General features: G+C 37.1%; 1 long non-coding RNA gene across 1 annotated transcript in view; it reads left to right on the top strand.

The window, feature by feature from the left end:
• LOC147840688 (uncharacterized) overlaps window positions 1–6,075 on the top strand; it is a 53,319-nt gene that overhangs the window by 14,493 nt on the left and 32,751 nt on the right. The window lies entirely within an intron of this gene.

Raw genomic sequence — 6,075 nt, 5'->3', positions numbered from 1 at the left:
AAACAAATCATTCTAATGAATCAGTTCGCAAGCCACCGTCATTCGTGCTATGTTTGCGTTCATTACTGACATAAACGAACATATCAAGTAAAAAAACTCCAATTTTACTAAATGTGACTTGTATGTTTTAACATCATTGTCTAAGTATTTTATTCATTTCAAATATCATAGTCCGTTTTCAGGTGGCTAATTTATAGGCTATTTACAAGCATTGAGGTAAAGGCAGTTTTATAATCACACATTCAGACTTTCTTCTTAATAATTTTTAGTATTATTTGTTATTTCCAAATAGTGAAATCGCAGACAATGACTATTAAAGTATAACATTGCTCACAGTCAAATAAATAGTACTATTGTTTTGAAGTCGTACATGTTATTTCCAGTGGTGTAAAGTGGAGTACAGAAAAATCATACTCAAGTAAAAGTAACATTACTTGCCTAAAAATGTAGTGCAAGTAGAGTGAAAGTATCTGTTGTGAATATTACTCATAGAATGAGTAAAATGTAGCCCTTACAAAAGTACTCATGAGTATTACGCTGTAAAAAGCTGTTGCATTTACATGTAATTTGTGGATGTGTGTAAACGTAACGTTCTGTAGTGCCTTTAGTTATTGCCCAGCAGACATACAAACTCATAAGACCTTAATTTTAGGTTAGATTTAGGTTGTGATGTGAGGAAAATTCAATGGCTAGCCAGCATTTAAGGACATTATTTTGATGTCCAATAATGGCGTTAAATGATGTTCATATTTCGTCAATTTTAGGTTGCGTTGGAAAGTGACCAAAATCCATCGTCGAGCCAACATCTCAAACCAGCGTCACATTGATGTCAAATACTGACATTTATTCGTCAGGTATGGCAACCAAAATCCAACATCTGATAGACGTCATAGAGGTAACGTCCACACAACGTCAAGCTGTAACATAATTATTACACGTTAATATTTGGTTGATTTTAGGTTGGACATTAGATATTGACCATGAGTTCTGACGTCAACCCGATTTTCATTTCCAAAAAAAAAAAAAAAAGCAAAGTCCCCATGACGTTGGAGTACAATGTCAATCTGGCGTCATGTTGAAGTCTTGTGCCTGCTGGGTGTTTAAGGCCATTTCGGTCATTATACAGTAAACATCCGTCATCTTCTTATCAGTGACATGCATCTAAACAATCTCTGGGTCATTGTGTGTAAATATTTTTAGCCATCTTGGAAACTTTTAATGCTTTCAAACTGTTTGCTGCAATTATAAAGTCCACATGTCTTGAGGTAGTTCATTATGATGCGATTTACCTTCTGTGTGTGATTTGATTGGACAGGAATCACAGGATTGATTCCTATAATCTCCATAGACAGGAAATAATAAAGTAGTGACTGCAGATTAAAGGAAAATAGTGGAGTAAAAGTTCCAATACTGCACTAAAAAATGTACTCAAGAGAAAGTAAAAGTACACATTATTAAAACTACTTTAAAAAGTACAATTCCTGAGAAAAACTACTCGCTTACAGTAATTTGGGTATTATTATTAGTTACTTTACACCACTGGTCATTTCAGACCAAATATTCAAAGTGCCATGGGGTGCAAAGTGCATGTCACAAGTTGTCACTGAACAAATGTGCAAATATAAAATCAACTTAACCTCAATTTTACAAGCCTATTACTGATTGTTAAAAGCAGGCTAATAATAGAACACCTCTCTCGAAAGACTACAAAATGCTAGGCGTCTTTCATGTCCGTAACAAAAACAGTCTGGAGTTTGGCTAATATTTGACATGCACGGTAAGGGGTTTGTTTAAATGCCACTAAATTATATTGATGTTTGACTTAGCGAGCACTCTTAAAAAGCATAGCATCTGACAACGAAGGAGAGAAAGGAGGAGGAAATAGCGAAAACAGAGATAAGGAGAGAGCATGATTGTAAAAAGGACTGACACTCGGAAAGATTGAGCGATGATGGAAAAAGACGTTTGACAAGAAAAGGAGTTTGGAGGAGAGAAGGACAAAGAAAATGCAAAAGCGCCTTTCTTTGAGAATTCACAGGAAAAGCAGACCACTGGAGGATAGATCTGGCTCCAGCTGCTTCTGTTCAGTCCGCTGGTCATGATGGTATTTTTACTCCTTCAGCAGATCAAAGAGTGAGAGAGAATAAAAAAAAATGGACACTTTTTAAAAATAAAGTTTTATTAACATGTAAAATCTTACACCAGCAGTCTTCTGGAAACAGTTTTAGACCATGTTACAATAATGCGTTATATCCCCATCGGTCCTTTCCTCCTTTCCTTAGCACTCATGCTGTCTTTTTGTCCCTTAAAGCAATCGGCGTCTTGTTCCTTAAGCACACAAATTCGAAAGAATTTCAAATAAAACAATCAACGTTCATGCACATTCATTTTGCGGTATGAAATATCACAAGTGTTTGGGGCTGTAACAGTTTCACCCGATTAATGCATTGAATTACTAAGTTAAGTTTTACAAACGTAGCACATCAGTTCATGTTCAACACTACAGCAGCATTACTAAGATGAGAGAACTTACCCGAGTACGAAGACACACTGATAAGATGCACCAGTTGGTTGAGATTACTTCAAGGGTTTACTCAATTACTAACCTTATCCTTAAAGGGACAGTTCATCCAAAAAAAAAAAAAAAAAATAAATAAATAAATTGTTGATTTTTCTCATCCTCAAGCTATCCTAGATCTCATATTTCATTAGTGGACATTTAAAGGGATATATCCCTCAAAAAAATAGGAAATTTACAGCGACAGTGCTCAGCATAATTGAGTACACCCTATTTTGAAAATGAATATTTAGATCGATTTCTCAGTGAATATAGGCAATGTATCTTGAGGTATTTCAAACAAAACAGATTTATTAAACAGATATATTTATTAAAATTATATTTTAGTCACCAAACATATTTAGAAATTGAAAGATAATACAATTCAAGAGTTCGCCCTTAGCTGATGATTGATTATAAAGCATGTTTGGCATCCTGTCCCGAGAGAGAGCCCTGAGCTTGTGAGATCCTCAAGCCCGGGGCTCCCTCCCGCTGCAGTGCGAGAGGAGAGTTTAAGCTCAGGGTAGGATTCGAGAACTTAACTGCTTGATAATGGTAAATGTAGATTCTAAAAAACTGTGGAGAGTGTATGCTGAATTTAACGCATGTCTATGATGTCGATTTAGTTTTGTCAATTTACTTGTGTTACATGTTTTTGGTCTGTGGGAGAAAACCGGAGAGCCCGGTGGAAGGGGGAATACTTCAAGACGAAGATGGCTAAGGTAAAATACTCTGGTTATTTATAGTGATTTAGAAATCGTCTGATTAGTGAATCATGTGTTAGATAATGAGGGACCAGCCTCAATCAATCATAAGTGTGTGCTTCTCTCGAAATTAGTTTATAAATAAACTTCACTTAAATTCAAGCAAAAAAAATTACAACCTACAAAATTTCAACTAAATGTCATTTTTGTGCTTCTTTTGATTTTCTTTCTTTTTTTAAATTTGTATTTATTATTTTTCTATAACATATAAATTTGGGTGTACTAATGTTTTTATCGTTATCGTAAGTTATTTTGTTAGATTAGCTTCAGATTTGGCTTCAGTACTGACTAATCTAATGTATATGCACAAGTATAATATTATATAGCTTCCTATTAAAAATATGAATTTAAAATAGAGATCTGTGAGGGGTGTACTTATATATGCCCTCAGGATAATGACGATGTGGTATACTTTCTTTCTAGAGCATTAAAGAAAATGTTTAACTGAATCTGTGGTCCTTGGTGATTCATATAATGCAAGTCAACGGTCATCTGTTTTTGTGATTAAAAAAATAACACATCCAAATCAATCCCCGCGGCTCCTGATGATACACTGAGGTCATATTATACAAACTGATAGCTCTGTTAAAAAAACTGAACATTGTTTACAATATTACTAGCTTTAATCCATAGATAATGAAACAAAATAGTGTTCAATTGCATGCACAGATTGCTACATAAGAGCGTATCATCAGGAGCCACAGGGATTGATTTGGACTTGTTTGTATGTGTTTATCTTTAATCTCAAAAATGGCTGACCATTGACCTGCATTATATGAATCACCAAGGACCACTGATTCAGCTAAAATCTTCTTTAATGTTCTCCTAAAGGAAAAAGTCAACTTCATCTTCAGTGGCCTGAGGCTGAGTAAAATACTTGTCAATTTTTGGGTGAACTATCCCTTTAGGAAGACTTTAAGTTGAAACTGTGGTCCTTTTTTCATTCGTAAATTGCGAGTAAAACAAACAAATAAACGAGGACTATTTGTACTATTTTTTATATTTAAAGATACTGATGTAAATAATGTTCAGTTTTTTGCTTCAAAATACTTATGTTGTTACATTTATTTAGTGAGGAATTAGGAAATGCCATCTGAAATGTTCTTTTAAAATCTACACTTTTGTCAGGCTCCTTTGTTTATGTTCAGTTATTTCACGCTATCACATTAAAGTAAGGCTGCACAATATTGGAAAAATCCAACACAATTTCACGGCAATTCGTAACTTTTTGTTTTAGTGGCTAATTCGTATGAATTCATATGATCTAATTTGTACAATTAAGTATGATTTCAACCCAAGCTCATTCTGGAAACGTAGCCCCGCGGACGTTTCTGGAGACCGCGATTTACGTGGCCGGAGGTACGTAAAGGCTGCGTTTGTTTTTTTTCGAGCGAACGCTGCGGGGCGGTGTGGCGCCGCTTCGCCCCTTCTCTTCGCGCTAGCCGGCCGACGGCTCGCCTCCGAGTGGAGGGCTTTCCCGGTGCAATCAGTTTGTCCGCTTAGCTCATAGCGTTGCGTCGGCGGAGCGGAGGCTCCGGACGAGGAGGAGGAGGAGCCGGCCGCGGTGGACGACGACCGGGATTGAAAAATAAGGCCGAGAACGCGGCGGGATCCGAAAACGCGGCCGAAATCGAAGATGAGGGCTTTTGCTTTTTTTTTTTTTTGGACGGCTTTTGCGAACCGTCGCTCGGGTTTAGGGAAGGAGGAGGAGGAGGAGGAGGAGGAAGAGGAGGGCGGCCTAGTCGGCCGATCCGGCGGCTTTTCGCGCGAGAACGGCGCGGGCGCAAATGGCGCGCGCTCCCGAGAGGCGCCCGAGACGCGAAAAAGCACGCACAGCGGCCTCTCGCGGATCCGCGAAAACAAAAACCGCTCGAATACGTACCTCCCGGGACGTAAATCGCGGTCCACAGAAACGTCCGCGGGGCTACGTTTCCACAATGAGCCCGGGTTGTATGATTTGCTTATCCCCCAATGACGATTGGGGTTAGGGGTGGGGTTAGGTGCCACGCCTCCTTTTTAAAATCGTACAAGTTTGTACGACTGAACTCGTACGAATTCATACGAATTAGCAACCAAACTGGCAAAACGTAAAATACTTACGTTTTCTGGTGAGATCAGGCTGAAAAATCTAACATTGCGATATTTTTTATTTTGCGATATGAATACAATTTCACCAGATGATCTCTATTTGGAAAGAATTTAAATGTTATATCTATTGGGAGGATTTTGGAGTTGGAGCGCATCTCCATAAAATATAATAAACAATTTATACATTTTTGGGGTCCCCTGACACGTTTTCGTTGTGGTGCATTTCTGTATTTGCATGTGTTTAGAGTATTTTCATGCATTACAATGTACAAAAACAATGAAGAAAAAGATACAATTGAAATAAAGTGTTTTATCATGTCCCGAGTCTAACAGTATTCAAGTACTAAATGATAAAAATAAAAATAATTCAATAAAATTAATCGTAGTTAAGGTCACAAATGGTACAATTTCTTATACCTGAATGCTTTTAAAGTCATTATATAATTACAGGCATTCAAAAATGCATGCAAATTATAAATTTTAATACAAATTCAGTATATCCTGCGATGTAACTTGCAAATGATCACATTCCGATAACGATATATTTTGCAGCCCTACTTTGAAGGCAAGTGAAGAACCTATTTATTGCCATAAAAGTGTAATAACTAAACCTACACACAGGAGCCTGGGAGAAATGCTCATTTTAGAATAACATTTCTGATGGCA

This window comes from Danio rerio, chromosome 15 (assembly GCF_052040795.2).
Source record: "Danio rerio strain M-AB ecotype USA chromosome 15, GRCz13ab, whole genome shotgun sequence".
NCBI lineage: Eukaryota > Metazoa > Chordata > Actinopteri > Cypriniformes > Danionidae > Danio > Danio rerio.
Note: the sequence above shows the minus strand (reverse complement) of the source record. Positions and strands in the feature narration are given on the sequence as shown.